General features: G+C 40.1%; 1 protein-coding gene across 2 annotated transcripts in view; it reads right to left on the reverse strand.

Annotated features, from left to right (window-relative positions):
• PPARGC1A (PPARG coactivator 1 alpha) overlaps positions 1-19,919 on the reverse strand; it is a 367,739-nt gene that overhangs the window by 111,352 nt on the left and 236,468 nt on the right. The gene's annotated exons all lie outside the window — the stretch shown is intronic.

Below are 19,919 nucleotides of genomic sequence, written 5' to 3' on the forward strand. Positions count from 1 at the left end.
TTTTAGGAGCAATCATTTTGCCAGCTTTAAATGTCCTTTAAAATGGGCCAAGTAACCTGTGCCTACTGAACTTCTCCCAAAGACTGCACACAACACGGAGTCTCCAGAGTGTAGCTAAAGCTTTTTAGGTAGTACCTAGTGATGTATTTTGTTTGAAAGGAAAACTACCTTCACTGTGCTCAACGTTAACAACCCGACCACTGCAAAGGTAAGAAGATTTTTCCCACCAGGGGTAGGCTCAGAGATGCTTGAACACATAAATTTTGGACTACAGTGGCCTCTCCCTAGTGGGAACTACTCACTGAAAAGCAACATTTGCAAGACTGATGGTTTGGGTTTTTATACAAAAATCTCCTACTAGAAACTAGATCTTGAAAGACCAGCAAAACAACTGGAAGCAAGAACATTAAGCATGATGGTTTGCAACCCTTCTACCTCTCTACCCTGAAACCTGTAATGACAGGCTGAATTCAAACAAACAAACAAACAAACGAGAATCTGTGAAGACTTAACATCAGAATCCTTCAATAATCTGCACTGAGTGATTCTCAGAATGGAAGACTTTCAGCCACACCCCTTCCCGATTGAGATGGACAGAGGCTGGGCTAGAGCAGCCTTAGCAGGGAAGTCTGCTTTAGGCACACCTGGTAGGGCTGTTGATAACTCTGTAAGACATACACTTCCCCTTTTATTTATGCATGGATCAGCACCAACCCTACCAGCATGCCAAGCTACCTGGATAGCCTGGTTGTAGGAGAGAAATTGCCATGTATGCCCATTGATTATGTTCTCTATTCATATAATAGCTATAGATTCCCTACAGCCTGAAGTGAGCCCTTGTTCTGCAGCTACGACGTGGTTAGGCATAAGCTGAGGCATCCTGAAACGATGGCACCATCCCCTGCTTCTCAGAAACTGCCTTCCAGCACTAAGCAGACTGAATCGGGAGTATGGACTAAATTGGAACCAAGCAATTTTTAATGCGTCTACTTATTGAATTTTTAATTTGCAGATTATTGACTGTATGGACTGTAATGGCTTTGAACAACAGGGTGAGTGTGTATGCCAGACATCTGAAGTAATTCTATGTGAAAAGAGATGGCAAATTGCTGGAGCCTTTAATTACACTATTATTTAATAGTATTAAGGGCGGGCCTGAAAAAAACAGAATACTCTCCCCCTTCACATTTATCTACATCTCAATAAAATGAAATGCCATTTGTGTGAGGCAAAGGGAGCAGTGGCTCTGAATATATGTACTTGTATGTAACATCTCTGAATGGAGTTGGTATGAAAGGGCAGACCATACAGAAGTGATGGTTTCAGTCCATGGGATTTTAACACTTTTTCCTTCTGTGATCCTATAAGCCCTCAACATCAAGCCATTAAATAAAAAGTAATTAGTTTTCTGACCTGCCTTTTTCTATGCATATGAAGACCATAAAAAGAATGATGCTGTCACTGATCCCCACATCTGTCTGCATATTGTATGCTTTATAGATAGAGGGCCTGATGCTGACACAGAAATGGGAACTCCTAGGTTTTTTTGGGCAGGCTCCTGACAGCACATTCAGCACACAAATCCATTCTCAGCAAAGCAGCAGCAGCAGCCATGAGCTGGCCTCTTTACCACAGCCAGCCCATGTTATACCAGGCACTCCTTCCCTCCCTGGCAGCAGGGTACCGCTCTTCTTTTCTTTCCTCATGATTTTATTTGGAAACAAAAAGAAACAACATCCTGTCATCAAACATCAGTAAGGCATAATTATTATAGCTATGTTTTACCTACCACAGTGAACGTTATTACTATGTGAAGATCACAAATATCAAGCCTCCAGGAATGTCACATGAGAATGTCATAAGTAAGCCTACGTCTAAAATAAACACCTAAGAAAGCCCTTCTCAAAATCACTCTGTCTACATACATGCAAATGCTTTTTACTAAGGGCCATTCTTTACACAATTTGAGAAATAACTCGTGGAAAAAGAAGGCTGGATTGTTATTTCAGGGGCAAAGACAGCAATGCACAGAGAGCTAATATTTTGCTTACTTCTCTCAGACTGGTGCTGTTGAAAGGAGCCCTGAATACCGCCAGGCTACAGCTCAGCTGAAACACACTGCAGCTGCTCAGGACATGCTGCCATCAGGAACAGGTCCGAGCCCCAGCTCTTCTCTCTTTCATGTCACCGACTATGAGCCTGACTCGTATTTCTGCTGCCCTTTGCCAACATCTCAGGCAGGGAAATCAAAGCTCAGTGATAAAAAGCACCTTTGCTAAAATTTAAATACACTGTGTCCAGCAAATGAATTTAAGACTAGTAGGTGTTAGTGGCTGCCTTAAATAGATACGTTTTTACTCACTGCTGACCACCTCATGCATTAAGGTCTAGCAGTATTGAAAGAAGACACAGCGAATATATAACCCACTGGAAACGGAAATGGCACGCAGCAGGACAGGGCTTGTCAGTGGTGGGCTGAGCCAGGGAAGGGAATTTTACAAATTCCTTTCAATGTCAGGTCCTTAACTTTGCAGTGGCAGTTCTGTATGCTGAAGTTTTGTTTCATGCCCTATATATATTCCTCTTTCATGGAGAGAAGGCTGGTGACTGTGCTTACTATTCTTGGAGTGCTGTCGTGGATGGGTGGAATACTAAGAGAACCACATCTGAAAATGTACACTCACAACGTCTTATCAGTATTGGACATACATAATTTTTTCTTGCAAAGTTTTTGCTATGAAATTGGTTGTCACAGAAATTCATGTGCTTCTCCTTGCTAGTTTTTTTTTTAAACCCGCTACATTACTATATTTTTTGATGTCCATTTTAATGTTCCTTAAAGATAAAGCCAGCCGTCTATACTAAAATTTCATGCACTCTTTTCTTTGGTTGAACAGAACTGCATTCTCACTACACAGTAGTATTTCACATACATTTCAATAACTTGGTATATACTCCACATGGATGAAAGTACCCACCTGTAAGCATGAAACATTTCTGCCTTAATTGAATGTAAAGGCAACCTTTCCCAACACACATTCTCTCAGGCAAAAGGAAGTGCATGCTCCATCAATGTAAAGCACCACTGTTTAATTTGCTATCATGGATGGTTTAGTTGAATAACTGAAACACTGGTCCTCACTTTGGTCTACCCTTGGAAAACTGAAATCTAACCTTGGAAAACTAAAATCTAAGTCTGAAGAGAGTTTCTCGCAGCAAAAGTTTTTGATAAATTAAAATTTATCAAAATTATAATAACAGCATTTATCTACTTGATACGGAGACTTCACAGAATAGTTTATAGGAACAGAATATATGCAAGTTAGAAGCGTTCATGGATAAACACAAGCTGGCAACTAGCACTGATGGTCCACCAAGTATACTGTTCTTTCAATAATCTCCATTTTCCAGTTGAAGTGTAATTCACTACAGATTTTCAGCCGACTATAAATGAGACAATGGCAGTTATTATTTTGCAGTTTTGTTTGAAAACATGAACTATTATTGACTGCATGTGGAAATGCTGAACAATGAACCAATAACTTCCATTGATAGCATTTTAATTTCTTGAGAAAGGTGCTCAACCAAGCCTTTACGTGCTCCTTGTAAGATTTACATGGAAGTGATTGGAGGGCAGTGCAGAGAACTGCAGCGGATGGCGCAGAGATCTAGAGTAAGCAAAGAAAAAGAAAACACAAAAAAATGTCCTATTTAGTATGCTCATGGTCTGAAAATGAGGATTGTTTCAAATATTGTGCATATTAAAGTTCTTTGTGGAGGCTAGCTGAGATCACACCAGCTTGATAAATCAGGGCCTAGAAAAGATGTACAGGCTTCAGCCACAGAAGAGCAAAATACAGGTGCCTTCCAGAAAAGTTCTAGGGTAAAGGACTTGCAGCAAAACTGGACACCATCAGGTCTCAGGTTGATGATTATGGTGACTAAGATGACAATGATGATGATGATAATAACAGCAGCAGCACCAACAAATTCTTTATTCAAGCATAGATACTAAAGTAACCAAAGTCATCTAACATGTTAAGTAGAAGAGTTGTTTCTTTTAAAGTGAAGAAAGCTACTCTGATTTCAGAAAATAGGTACATTGAACACAGCAGTCAGCAAAAGAAACCAAAGAAGACAGCTGAAGCACAATGAAAAAACACAGTGCTCTATTAATAATGCTTACCTTTAAAGAAGCATGATAGGACGATGGCATTTAATATCAGTGCTTATCAGAAGCATCTCAAGAGATTTCAGCTCTTTTAATGCATGTCTTACAAAAGAAACACCACTAAAGAGTGCTGACTTCAATGTTTTCCTACTGCTAACAGCTGCCTTTCAGGCAAGATCCCATGAAGCTTTCCTCTTCCACATTTAACTGACTGTGGATTTCCACATTTAATTGAATGGGATTCAATAGCAGGAGCAGAGAGAGTTCAAATTGTCCCTTTGGGGATTCGCTCAGCAGAAATTACTCATTCATGCCACGACATTTTGAGGGAATATCATAATGTCGTTTTGGACACAATGTCATAACTTAGAGGAACAGAAGAATAAGATGGAAACATCAATTACGGTAAAAGTAAGGGTCTAAAAATTCGTGGTTTTCCCAGTGTCCTTCCTTTCATAGGGAAGTCCCAGTTCAAAAAGGGCTGCTCTGTATCTGCAGTTGCTCTGTACATTCACCCTAGGGTCACTATCATCACCCGTGACAGGGTCACCTGCAGGTTGTATCCTGCTGACTTGTGTTCATCCCAGCCAGCCCAAAGAGAAGAGAGAGCAGTGCTACAGAGATCAGCATAGTAGGAGAGCGGGATCAGATAGGTCTGGCTCTTTCTCACAGCACAACAGGACTGATATGGATATGGTGGGTATGGTGGTATGATGGTACCATAGGGTGGGACCAGAATGCAAAACATTGCTATACACAGATATGTACATGAATATGTATATGTACACGTGTACGCACGTATGTGAGTGTACAAAGGGTCCAGATAGTTATTTCTGTGTGATTCTATGTCATGTGCTGACACTGAATTACGTTAGCAATACCACTCTACAGCATAACTTTACTTCTTAAAAACATTAAAAACAAATGTGAAAAATAAGGCAGATGCATAACTGTCATGGGAAGGCTTGAAGTTTGAGGCATTTAATATGGGATATGGCATCTCACAGGCAATCCACCAGATCCTGCACATACTGAGTGAGAACAATGGCTCGAAACCCCTTGTAAAAATACCACTTGCACGGCTGATGAGACACAAGCTGGGAGGTAAAACCAGGGAGGAATGTCCTAGCACGTTACAGCTTGATGAGAAAGTTGACTTGACCCCAGTGTGCATGTAGAAGACTATCATAATCCTCTCTTCTTCTGTCTTTAACCTGCTCTCTAACTTAAATGAATTAAATAAAAATGCAAATAAGAATGAATAATTATTTTAATCATGATTAAATAATTAAAATAAATCCATATGTTTTTGTGGTGATCAAACTTCAAGGAACAAGACTTTAAGTTTGCAAAAATATAAATCAGTGCTAAATGAAACCTTTATGTTTGGTACCTGATGTTAAATTACGGATTAATCTTTATATATTATTTCACTTACCATGTAAATTTTTACTTTTCATGTATTACAGCTGCTATGCCAACATCAAAAAGGCACTAAAAAGTTTGCCACAGTGCACTGAATGGCATCCGTTAGAACAATTTCAATAAGTACTTGTAGAAAGGCTCTTTCCAGGTTGGATGGACTGCCCAGACCCAGTGCCACCCACCCTGAGTGCCTCACTGGCAAGCCAAACAGTGGGGACAGCCAAAGGACAATGTGCTCCTGACCTCCATGAGCAGCTCTTTGCAAACACTTAACTGGGAAAGTAAACTTCGACATCGGGGTTTTGTCTTTGCGATACTAAAATTATTCAGTTTTTCAGTTACTGCTGCAACTTCAATTCACTTAGCAGTAGGCTTTTTAGATTACAGTCCATTTATTATCAACATTTTTTTTTGCACAGAAGGTTACAATGGTTTATTAATCCATCAACAGACTCCCTAAAAATATGATCAATGATGCTGTATGAAATGTCATTCTTTATACACTTTAGGAGGTTTGGCAATTAGCACTTCAAAACATTATGACTGTATTGAAGGTTTAAAAAATACTTGCAAAAAAAAAAATACAGAACCATATCCCTGAAGAGTTCTGCTGAATTAGAACAAAACACTGTAAATCTTAGCACCTGACAACACTAGTTTTATGAAATTATTCAAAAAATGCATGTTATTTGAAAAAGTTATATTAAAAAAAAAGTGTTAGAGCTAGGATTTGATTAATGAGGCTGTGTCTAGAGCAAGTCCATACTGCTGCGGTACCTCAGAGTCGTGTTTCAGACGTACCTGAAAGCTGGGAAGGACTGCTATTTTCCAAAGCATCTTTTTAAAAGAAAACAACCTGACAGAGCTGCTTGCTCAACACAGTGTGGCTTTTAACTGGGAGAAGCTACAAAACGCGTTATAGTTCACTTTTCTTGGATGAAGAGAGGCTCTTCAATTATAAAAGTGTAAAAGGGTGAAGACTGAACCATGGCGATGAAAGTCCCATAAATACACATCTCCTCACTCACTGCACGCAGTGTGCAGATACAGCAGCAAGCAAGGTGAGAGAGAGTTAATGCTGTACACCCTCCTGCGCTGCATTCACGTTATTTAAAGGACGGCACACTTTTCTGAGCCTTGTTTTAAGAATACCTCTTACTGTAGCAGTATGTCAAATATTTTGGTTGATATTTAAATAATTAATGAATGCTAAACTCTCCTCTTTTTTTTAATAGAAGAATAAAACCGTCATATTCAGAAGCTGACCTTTTTTTACTCTGCTATACAAACCCATTAACAATACCGAAAAACATATCCCAAACATAAAAAGCTTTGAAATATCAATTTAAAGGCTACTTTCTGCTATATCCTTTATTGTAAATGTTACCAAGAAAAAGGCAGAACCCAAAAATCAATTTTTAATATATTTCTTCCTACCACAGGATATCGGAAACATTAATGGTTTCTACATCTACATGGCTACCTCACAAGCTCTGCTCTTCCCACATTTGCCTTTAAAACATGATTAATGTATGTTTGCATATATATTTAAAGTACTCCTCCATGTATATTAATTAACAATAACACAGTATAAACAACTTTCCCATTGTTTGATTACCCAGAATAACAGCTTGATATTTATACAGCTGCTGCAACTTAGTCAAGAGAAAATGTTGCACATTTTTGATTAGCTAACTGGATTCCAAACAAACCAGGAATCCAGGCAGGAACCAGACTTTTGAAGTTAAGTTTTGAAGACACTGCTGTTTTGCAGAACTGAAGTACCTCTAGTACAGACATTTTTTGAGAAAGTTTTCTGCCTTTAAACTTTCAATGGTCAAGGAATACTGATTAAGTTGTAGAAGTTCTACTGGAAATAGGCATCACAATGAAATTATTTAGCAGTAGCTAAGCTGAAGTGAGTGTGTATGAGTGATGGTTATGAACAGCCTTGTGCAATCTGAGTGTGGAAATGTTCCCTTTATTTTTCTTCTTTCTGTTGCTTCCAAAAAGTCTCCCCTTTCTATCTTAAGTCCATACATACAGACAATTCTGCAAATTGTAACATTCCCTATTTGGAATCAAATTTCATCCTATTGCTCCTAGTCACTCCAGTTTCCAGGCTTTCTTCACCACTGTTGCTCAACCTAATCCACCAGGTTTTTGGAGATGAGGGTGGAAATTTCCTCTATAATCAACAAAGAGAAGTAGATGCCTTTGAAAGCCTGCGCAGAGAGAAATCTGGATTAGGAATCTAATTAATTAGGGATTATGAACTTAAATTACACGAACCTCTCTTTGTTCATAATGTACGTATTTACTTCAGGACGATTGGTTCACTGTGTGCCTAAATCATGAGGATGAGATACAATCTAGATATTTTCCTGAGGTACACATCACAGGTTTCATGAGGAATTTTTCTTCCTCTCTTTCCAGATCATATATTTGTGTATGTTATTATTCTACTAATAAATTAAACCACATGCAAATCAGTAATATCAATCTCAGCCTAAAAGTAGCACACTAGACTGGAAAGCAGAATAAAAGACAACTGGGGAGTATTGAGAGGCTGTGAAGCCACTGCAGAAAATCACTAAACTATGTTTGCTGGGGCTTCAGGTTTTTCTCTTTTATCTACTTTTAAATAGCATCAGCCTTTTCACACTGTCCCTCAATCAGAAATGTTAGTCAATCTACTGGATGGTTTGTGGTGAAGACTGAACCTGGTATTATTGGAATAATCTATGTGAAAATATCACTATTTCAGAAATATACAGAGGTATTGTTACAGTAATACTGCACTATTACAGAATCATTAGAGAAAATTCTCCTGCTGCCTGTAAACACATCATTTAAACTCCACGGTGCTGCACATGAAAAAGCCTCTTCTCCAATCAACTAGAACAGACTTTGTTCCACAAATGTAAACTGGATAAATATTATTCTTAACATATTAAAAGGAATCAATGATAAAACCAACTTTTCATATCACACGAAAGCCATCAATGCATGTCATGTCATTTTAAAGTGATCTTTTAAGTGTTAAACAGCAGAAACCTGAAAGGCCATGAAAAGGTTTTTTTTGTTCCCTTTTAGAGAAGGAAGGGAGTAATCCCAGGGATTTACAACTAATTGTACAATTTCATCACTGAATAATTGCAATAAGTAAAAGTCTATTTAAACTATCTTACATCTGTCAGGTCACTGCTGTCAGCTGCAAACTCCACTCACAGCGTATCCCAATTGCTTTCTAAATACCACTGCATATCACAAATACCATCTCAACACTTTGGTGCATCACAGTAAGTTAAGAATGGACTTGTCCCCAATTTTAATGATAATCACAATGTCATTAAAATGTAGATTTTATTTTTGCCATGATAGCTGTCAAGCTGTAAGCACAGTAATATGCCTGTGGGAAACCCTGTTGAGCCCCTGTAAGAAAGACCTATCTCTGACAGTAAGGAGGGAGCACAGCATTCCTAAAACAATGTGGAAAATGTGAAGTCTCTCAGGAGAAAAAGATTTAATTCACTTTTTCATGTTAGTCGTTGCTACCTATTGATGTCCTAAACCTGCTGCTGAATACTAGGGAATTCAGAGTAAAAAACCATAAGGTAAAGCTTTTACCAGCATGTATCTGAGCATTAATTGAAATGCCTTAAGGCAGAGTAAAACTGCTTCTGAAACATTTACATGAGATGAATAGACCCTGGATAAGGAGAAAAAAAAAAGAGTATTCGCAATAGTTTTCCTTAAAGCTATGCCCATCGGTCTTTATATACAATGACTTTTTGACTTAAATTCTCAGATCTAAAGCCTGTTGTAAAGAACCCCAAAGTCTGAGAAAATATGGCTGGATAAAATACCTCACTATTTAAAGAAAAAAATAGTGCTTATAGGATTGGTCTTTTAATGGCAGGTTTAGTAGAGAGTGGGTTTGGGTTAGTTTTTTTTCTATTGAGGGCTCTCACAGAGTATTTGTCAGGGAGCCTTTGGGGATACGTAATTTAGGTACATCATCCTCTGTGTACAGTACAAACAACACCAAACACACAATTATGACTGAGTCCTAACCTCCTTTCACTTTATCTTCTGAATAATAACCTGTGTCATTACAGAAAACCACTTTTTACTGCAAATGAGGTCGTATGCCAGGACAACTTCCCCTCATCCTATTCCCGCTGCAGTCCTGGTGAGCCACATCAAGTCCCAGGTAACATGTGAGAGACACAGTGTGGAGAGCCTGGCCCCCATGTCCCCATGGGGCACGGGGCAGAGGGCATGCTTCTCAGGAGGGAAGGGTGGTGAGGGACTGGGTGGAAAGCATTAACCCCCACACCCATCCAAGCAGTCTTTGGGGAGGAAATTCTAATTCTGGAGGAATTCTGATTTTTTTCTTTCAGAAGTGATGTCACTCACCAAAGTGGAGTAACTGCTGTCTGCTGGCCCTTGATAATAGGCAGGTTTTGGGACCATCAAGCTTTGGGCAGCTTAACCCAAACCTAGGTTGGTCTCACCCACCTGCTTGTAAAGTTTGCTTTTCCAGCTACTCCCTGTCACTTCTCTTGTGACTAGCATGTGGGACACGTACTCACATGTCCATGGCACAGCTGATGGGAATGGCACTGCCTTGGTGAGGCTTGATGGGGCTGGAAGTTGCAGGGCCAAAACTGATAAAACTCTTTGGGAGCAAACTTCTGACTACTCTTAGACTTTCCACAGGTCCTGGCACCAGGATCCCAGCAGGGTCCCCCACCCCCTGGGGAAAACAAGGTTCTGAAGCTGTAATCTGACTTAAAAGCTCCCAGCAGGGAATTAATTCCCCTCCCAAGCAACATTGTTCAAGAAGCTTGGGATCTGACTCCTGAGGAAGTGTGGCAAATTTCTCCTCTGAATTTGTTGGGATCATCTTTTAACCCTGGCATCTCATCTTGCCTTTTTCGCCTCGATTAAGGAGCTATCTGCTATCGAAGGTATCGTCTTCAGGTAATACCTTGTAGACCATCATCCCATCATCTCACATCCTCCTCTTGGACAAAGTAAGTAGACTGAGCTTCTTAAGTCTGTAATTGTAGGGCCTATTTTCCAGAGATTGAGTGAATTTGCTACTGACTTTAATGCTGTCAGGATTTACTCTCAGAGCCTCAGCTGATGCAACTTCTGTGCTCAGAGGTCAGAAGAAAATGTAACTAAACCATCACTGAGATTTTCTGATTCCAAATATCTCCTGCAAATCTCTCACTGTACACTTAGTATTTTTCAATCTGCTTTAATTAAGGCTTAGCAATCAGAAGAAAAAATCTTTGAAGTTTAACAATTCAATAGTGTGTGAAAATGTTAAATGCTAAGTCCTTTTGTGAAAGCTCTATTCTGTTCTTTAACAGATTTCCAATATATGAAAAAGCTTGTTCAAAGCAGATAAAGAAAAAAAAACTAGTGTTGATAACACCTTGTGGCTAGCATACTCCTTAAATTCAGTTATTTACCAAATGTTATGCTGGTGACAGTGGAGTGCTTGGCAAAACCCGGACAGTAAATCATATAAAATTATACTCCCATGCAACCTTAAATTTTGCATTTTAATTGTCTTTAAACACATCTTGCCAGTGTTATAGCCTAAAATATGCAATATAGCTCTAGATAACAGAAAAACAAACTGAGAGATCAGAAAATAGCAGTAAGAATTATGATTGGATTTGTTTCCTCCCAGTGCAGTGCATTTTATGCCTCTGAAATAGAGTGAGCGAAGTGGAGCCTCCAAGTACTGCTGACTGGACCAGTACTTCAGCTGCTGTCTGGAGTGGGTACCAGCAGGGAAGAACACACAGGAGGCTGTATAACGGGTACCCTCATGGCTGAAGAACTCAAATCAGAGACTTACAGGCATGTGACAAATCAAGCCAAAGATCCTAATATTTAAGAAAACTAGGGCTGCTTTATTTCCCTGAGAGTTGGGCAGAGCTGTAACAACATACTAAGAGCATATGGAAGTACAACACACTAACCATGGGTTGCATTTATAATAGTATTTTTGGACATAAAAGGACTATTTTGTTTCATGTTTTGGTCTACTTTTGTTGGTACTTGTGTAATCATGCCTGGGTCCTCATGAAAGGTATGCTACCCACTGTAGTTCTCACCATTTGAGTGCTCTCACAACTGACTGAACTTGATACCCAGGAAAAAAAGAGCAGTCAGAAACTTCAATACAAATGCTATAATATGTATCCTAATAGCTTTAATGCTGAGAGACTGGTGTTTGGGTTTATTGTTCATAAAATTTGTATTGATAACTACTTAAGCTATATTAATGATTCCCACATATGACTTGCCTAATAATCTATAACAAGTCATGAAATCTACTATTTGTGGTAGGACCCACCCATGAAATCAGGCAACTTTGTCAATGATTTTGTAAGTAATACTATTGTAAATATTGTGGTAAAATACGCAATATAAATGCAAGTGTACCATCATATCCAGCATATGTATTAATGTAACCATTAAATGGAATAGTACTGCCACAATATTAATACATTTTAGATTATAGTAGCAGAACTAATACACATTAGCTTACATCATTTTCCTACAGTAATTACTGGAATACTACATTATCCATAAGAAACTGCCATCTGCCTTCAAGAACCCAATTTATCTGCCCTTTCAGAGCAGCAGGAGACCAGCTGGCCTCTCTGGAGACAGAGCTCCAGCTGAGGAGCAGTAACAGATATTTCAGGAACGGCAGAGGTTCACAGGCCAGTGTTTTGGTGATACCAACTTCTTGGAGCTGTGTAGGTACCACTGACATGGGAAGCTCTTTGGGAAATGTTTGCTGCAGAAGCACCCTCACCTCAGAGCTGTGGATGCCTGGCACTTCTATGTTCTCTACCTTCTATTCTCAGACAAAAAAATCTGATGAAAATGCTGGAGGACAGGACTAGAGGAGTTTTGTTTTGTGATGGTGAGAGGTGAAGGAGTTCTCAGATTAATTTACCAGATTAATGTTGATTCTGATCAATGAAAATGATGAAAGGCCATAAACTCCTCCTGAGATACTCGGGGCTTTTCAGCTTACAGAAAAGGCATAAATACACATTTCACTTATAATGTAAACTGAATATCCTCGTTTGACTAGTTTTAAGGGCTGCCCTAACTCCTGGCCAGAAGCAATCCTTATTCTCTAAGAATTCCTGTTCTCAGGAAAAATGAAATGACAGACTGTTGTCGGATGGGTCAGCCCTTGTGGGACTAAACTGAGCATCTCCAGCCATCAAATGGAGGGTCTTTGTTTCTCACTGCATGAAATGGAGACTGAATCCCACAGAGTGTACAGTCACAATGCTATCAGCTTGCTAATTAAATGGATTTCACAAGTTATCCCAATTGGAAAAGTAACAACTATTTTTCACAAAACTACAGGAAAAATACTCTGTTCAATACAAAAGATTTTCTCCTTGTAGAAAATGGGCAGAACATGGTGAGACACTGGAATGAGCCACATGAAAATCTAGGAAGGTAATACTGGTAAGAAATGTCATAATGGAATGGCTTTCCATTCCAGGATCTCACATTCCCACATGTGATTCCTCTCATTTTTATGTCCCTCATTCGCAAGACATCCAAATCAGTAGCGCAGGACTTTCTAGTGCCTGCAAAATCTTGCATGATATTAAAATGCTAACCGTGTGCAAATACCATTAATTACTAACTGAAGTAATTTTTCTTCCAGGCTCTCAGAAAACCTTTCTAATTCCATTTTCTAGATGAGCACTTCTTAAATGGGCACTGCATATCCACAACAGGAACATGCTGGGGTTGAGGCCAGCTCAAGCATGGGCTGGGCGGAAAGGCTTATGATGGAGAACTTTGCTACATCTATGATTTACCCCTCACGCTGACATGCCCTTCTCCACGTCCAACAGGACCCTGAAACCCATCTCATTCCTTCCTCCTGAAGAGGCAGCTGGCAAAAGCTGGGTTGAGGACAGAGATGCACATGTCATAGAGCTAGTTTGCTCATTCCTTCTCAGTGTTCCCTCCTAACTACAATGGAATGCTTACTGTATCCCAGTCACATCAAAAGGATGCCACTTGGCAGGGAAACTACTGGGAGAAAGTGCAAGGAGATGAATATGAAGAAGTGCCTAGTTTAGAAACACAGTTGCAAAGGCTAGTAAATCCCTCTGAACTCTACTCCATTTCTGCTCTATATTCCAGTGTAAAACTGACTCTCAGAGCAAAGACTGGTTCTCAAAGCAAAGAGCAGAGACAGACAGCATGGCAGGAGAAAGACAGTCAAGCAATGCAACTCTGAACAATATCTGTTCAAAGAGAATTTTGCCCCTGTTACTATCACTGGCAGACCTGTAAAGCACAGGTAAGTCCCAGGATGCAAATTGTGTCCTTCACACCAAGGAACAACTCCCTGGCTGTTACTTAGTTGATAGCAACACATCCTGATATGCAGGGACAGTTGATGTCCCCACTGCTTTGAAGTGCTTATTTGAATCATGGAATCACAAAATATTTTAAGTTGAAAGGGACCCACAAGGACCATCAAAGTCACATTCCTGGCTTTGCACAATACAGGCCCAGGAATCACATCATGTGCCTGAGAGTATTGTCCAAATGCTTCTTGTACTCTGTCAGGCTTGGTGCTGTGACCACTTCCCTGGGGAGCCTGTTCCAGTGCCCAAACACCCTCTGGGTGAAAAACCTTTCTCTAATATCCAACCTAAACCTTCCCTGACACAACTTTAGGCCATTGCCTTCAGGTTCTGTCACTGGTCACCACAGAGAAGAGATCAGTGCCTGTCCCTTCTCTTCCCCTCATGAGGAAGTTGTAACTGCAATGAGGTCTCCCCTCAGTCTCCTCTTCTCCAGGCTGAACAGACCAAGTTACCTCAGTCCCTCCTCATACAGCTTCCCCTCAAGGCCCTTCACCATCTTCATTGCCCTCCTTTGGACACTCTCTAAGAGCTTAATATCTTTCTTATATTGTGGTGCCCAGAATTGCACACAATATTCAAGGTGAGGTCACACCAGTGCAGAGCAGAGCGGGACAATCCCCTCCCTTGACCACCTGGTGATGCTTTGCCTGATGCCCCCCAGGACATGGTTGGCCCTCCTGGCTGCCAGGGCACTGCTGACTCATATTCAACTTGCCATCAACCAGGACCTCCAGGTCCCTTTCCACAGCACTGCTTTCCAGCCTCTCATTCCCCAATCTGTATGAATATCTGGGGTTGCCCCATCCCAGGTTCCAGCAGTTTTCCCGTGTTGAACTTCATATGGCTGGTGATTACCCAGTCCTCTGATTTGTCAAGGTCTCTCTGCAGGGCCTCCCTGCCTTCAAGAAGTCAACAGCTCCTCCCAGTTTTCTGTCATGTGCAAACTTGCTTAGTATCCCTTCCAATCCTGTGTCCAAGTCATTTATGAAGATGTTGAAGAGCACAGGGCCTAAGGTGGAGCCCTGTGGAACCCCACTAGTGACAGGGCAGCAGTGTGATGTTACCCCATTCACTATTACTCTCTGTGCTTGACCTGTGAACCAACTGCTCACCCACTGCATGATGTGTTTATCCAGCTGTGGGCTAGACATTTTGTCCAGAAGGATCCTGTGAGAGACAGCATTGAAACCTTTACTGAAATCCAGAAAGATTATGTCAACTGGCTTCCCTTGATCAGCTAGGTGGGTTACCTTGTCATAAAAGGAAATCAGATTTGACATATTTGAAGATAAGAAACTCCCAAGTGGCCTACACCCCATCACATCCACAGCACACAAAGATCACACTTCTCCACTTCTCTGAAGAGAGAAAAATTCAGAGGAGAGAGAAGGTGGGCCCCTTTAACAGAGAGACATAATTAACCATTCCAACAATTTATCAAGGTTTCTCAGGCATTTCCAACCATGGCAATTTTAAATCAAGGTTGGATGCTTTATTTCTGAAATAAATGCTCTTGTTCAAACAAGAATTATTTCAGGGAAGTTTCATAGTATATGTTGTAAAACGAGGTCAGACTAGATTATCACAGTATTCCTTTCTGGCATTATAATCTATGAATCTATAAAAGAGAAAGGATTTAATTGATGAAGTTTAGCCCCATTAGCCCCTCATTACCAGATGACATTGTCATCATTACTCTCTGACTCCAAATGACTATAGATCCAAATTCAACCTTTTCTCTCCCATTTTATATCTATGATATACACACATGGTTTCAAGGGATTATAAAATCCACCCTTTACCTTTTCCCTGCGTAAGTACATGGAAAACATTACAGATTTCAGAATTAACCTATTTGCAGGGCTCTGACACTTTTTTTTTCCTCAAAAGGAGTGGCTTTTTTCTCAGTAGGTTTTCAAAACAAATGAAAGGAACATTGAATCAGACTGAACAAGGACATCCAAGGATTGCTATGATTGGGGGGGGGTGGTAAATGATGTGCAAAAGCCATGCCCAGGTAGACAACATAAGTTTACTTTTTCTTAGCCCAGTGACAATCTTAAACAGACCCCTCATCTGGATATGGAGATGATGATAACACTGCTATGAGGGAATAATGATTTATGAAAAGTCTTGTTGAAGCCTGGTTTGGGATATCATGTAAATTCTGAGCAGCAATTTTCTTACATACATTTCTACCCCCCCCCTCCCAAGTTTGCAAAAGAAACCAGGAACAATTGAAAGCCTTCAGACATTCCATTAATTTTATAGTTACTCGTATCAAGTCATTCCAATTAATATCTGTGGCATTCACTTTTTAACTACTCCTCCTTTCCAAATTCTGTCCTCAGACAAGAAACAGTACTTAAGAAACTGGACTGTAGTGGAGCAGGTATTTCATCTGGCATCATTACAGGCAACAAAGGAAAACAATCTGTTGAGTTCACTTATGTTTGGATTGGCCTGCTGCTGAAGAACTACTGCAATTTAGGAATATCTGAGACATGTGAACTATATAAACAGAGAAAATGCAGATGAAATAGTGAGTTGACAGAAGTCAAAGGCAAAGCTGGTCATTTTATTTCATTCCAAGCATAGTCTCTCTCCCACCCCATTTCTTCATTTCATAGTGCAATTTTTATTTTTACTAGATAAGAATGATTAAGCACAAATGCACAAATATATTTCTAAAATGTTGAAACAAAGGTTTATGGAGACAATTCCTTCAGGTATAGATGGACCTGTCTTCAACACCTGAAACAAGAGGTTGAACCTTCCTGATGCTCGACAGCAGTCAGCACTGGGTGCCTCATGTCCACTGCTGCCTCAGCAACAGGCAGCTCTACAACAGGGTGCATTCACCAAATGGAGGACACACATCAAAAGCCTTGTCTTTATTTTTCTCTTTTCCAAATTATAAAGGCTCTTTCTCTCTTTCTCAAATGGGCAGCTGAAGAATGAATCCGTGCCCCATTTTCAACAGTTTGCTTCTCAGAAGAACAAAGTAAAGAAAGATATTTATAGCTCAAATCTAAAGTAAACCATACCTGAGAGGCCGGATTAGACAAAAGTCCTTTTTTATCTCAGGTTTTTGCTACAGATTAGGGAAGATTAAGACAGCATCCTGTTCTCACTGTCGTCTGAATGACTGCAGCAAAGTGGAAGTTTTAGCAGACTCCCATTAACATGAAAGGCCAGCAGTGCTTAAAGGTAGGCACAAAAGAAGTTTTTCTACCAGCCTGTGACACTTCCCAAGAGCTGACAACAGAGAGAGTTCAAAACAAGTAGTTTGGGTTAATAGTGTACTTGCATGTAAATACATAAAAGCTTCAGTGCCGTAAAGCTAATTTAAAAAAGGACATTTCTCTTTATAGTTCCCCTGAGTATAATAGAAACTATGATATTCTTTCTACCATAATGTACGTTTCATTAAAGAGCTGGAGCTATAATTGTCTACATCAGTACATGGCAGCAGACTGGATAAATTGTCCACATAAATTGCTTAATACAACTCGGAGCCCCATTCCAGAGAGCTGGTGACTCCTACAACTGCATCAAAGAGTCCTACCTGAGGTTATGCCACTACCTGCAGCTCCACAGAGCATCGGGTGGACCCAGAATGACCCCAAAACCCATAAAACCACCTGGTGCTGAACTCCACAAACACCACATTAAATATTTAAATGCATTCACTCCCTTCCACAATGGTCACGACTATGCGCCAGTAATATTGAAGATTTATCTGAAAGTTATGCATATGAAGTGATATGCAGGCTATTATCATTCTTAATAAATCAATAAAGTCAACTGAAAAATTAAACTGAGCATGTTTGGAACATTTGACAGCAAATAAATTTCGGTCTCTTGAGTGTGTCACTTTCATTGCAATTTACTGCCTAACCTACAAGAGGGTTAAATCAGAAAAGTGAACAGAGCAAGAGAAGAGGTCTCAGAAAAGGAACTACAATGCATCGAATTGCAATTTACCAGTAAATCAGCATGGCAGAAGGAAATGTTTGTCCTAACAGGGCTGTTACATTTTTTTTTAAGCCAGTTTTGTCTTGAACTTCAAGCTAATATTCATTAATGGCAATTTTAGGACTGTACTAAAATATAAAATATACTACAAATGTAGATATGTAATTTCAGTGGTTTAAGGTTTCTGTGCATTATTCCTCATAAAATATGAATGCTCTTATCAACTTAGTAGGTAGGATGCAAAGTATCTCCTTTTAAGCTGAAGAGGAAAGAGGGAAATCTCAGAGACAACATGTAGACTCAGCATTCTCCCGAGTTTTTTTTATCTTAACCACATTTTGACTTTCTACAAGATAGCTTTGCATGAAGGATTTAAGTTTTCCCATTTTTTTCATCCTGCAGCAAAAAAGAGAATAGAATCCTTTAGAACGTTAGGTCTCTGAAATCCTACACGAATACAGCAACGAATAGTGGGCACTCATACACAGCACTTATATAAACATATCTATAAGAATATTATCTCAGATAAATACCTCTGCTGAATACATGAAAGTTTGCTGTTGTTAGTCCACAGTGTTTTAAGCCAGAGAGCTGTAACAAAGTAGGCAGCATATGTACACATTCATATATACCAGGATATTAAATGCTGTTTCGTGAGAGCTTTTATGAGCCTCTGTATTCCCTGACCTCTTTTGTGGAAGTTATCGCTGTATTAGATGTTGTTGAACATACTTGATATGAAAGCATTGTCTGTTTGCTACCAGTATCTAACGAGTATCTCCCCCAGAGTTGCCAGCAAGGTGCTGATTAATTAACTGAAGTAGTGAAGCTGAATCGTACAACAGCTGTTTTGAGAATTGTCATTACCTCAGTCTCTTTCCCCATATATTCACTCCCTCACAGTGCTACCACTAAATTGTAAAATTGGGAAACTTTCCATTGCTCCTACCTTTACTCGTCCACACTCCATACCAAAGGAAAGGGCAGTCGGTCAAGGGTTATTTATAAAAAGAGAAGGGAAGCAAAGAAAGGAGGGAGAAGAAGATGATAAACTTCCTGGAAGTCACAGCTCTGCTGTCACTTGTCAATGGCAGCTGACAATAGATGGTCCTCCAGGCAGAATGTCAGAACAGGAATCACATATATCCTCTGCTGATTGAGAAGTTCAGCAGTCTGACAGCCCTTCCCTGGGACCACTCCGTGTCCCAGGGAGGCAGCTCGGCTCTCCAGGCTGGCAGTGCCACGGATAAGGCCACCTAAGCAGCCACAGCCCACTCCCACGGTGTAATGACACTTGGCAGAGGATCCCAACCTGTGGACCTCAGCTGCCCCGCCAAATAAAGATGATTATTCGGGAGAGTATAATCTGTATTAAGTGGCAGACGGAGGGGTGGGGGAAAGTGTTGATAGGACACGCATTTCTCATTAAAACACACGGGACAGGCTTTCTGCACTTGAGGGAGCTGCAGATTTCAAAGGAGAAGGCGCGATGACTATTTTTTTCATTATAGCCTGAGAGAAATTAATGCAAGGCAAAGTTTGGCATACTCTCTTTGGGCTGATCACCTGATCAACCTGAGTAAGCTCTGCTTATTCCACTTGACATGCTCTGCCGTGACACGCTAGAGATCGAAACGTTAACACCAGCTGCATCTCTAACTGCTACTCTCTGCAATTTAATTTAATATTATGCTTCTTTACATGGGCCTCGCTTTATTATGCTTGAGAATTATGAAGACTGGAAATTACACATGTGATTAAACACCATCTAATCACTCCGTGTACTAAATAAGCCAAAATGCATTGGAAAATAGATCAGGTACAATTTTGGTGTGAAACAAATGAATGCAGGAATGTACCGCATTGATATAGATGAAGCATCTGCCTCGTGA

The sequence above is a fragment of the Manacus candei genome, unplaced genomic scaffold, assembly GCF_025592945.1.
Source record: "Manacus candei isolate 608988 ecotype Guabito, Panama unplaced genomic scaffold, ASM2559294v1 h1tg000028l, whole genome shotgun sequence".
Classification (NCBI taxonomy): domain Eukaryota; kingdom Metazoa; phylum Chordata; class Aves; order Passeriformes; family Pipridae; genus Manacus; species Manacus candei.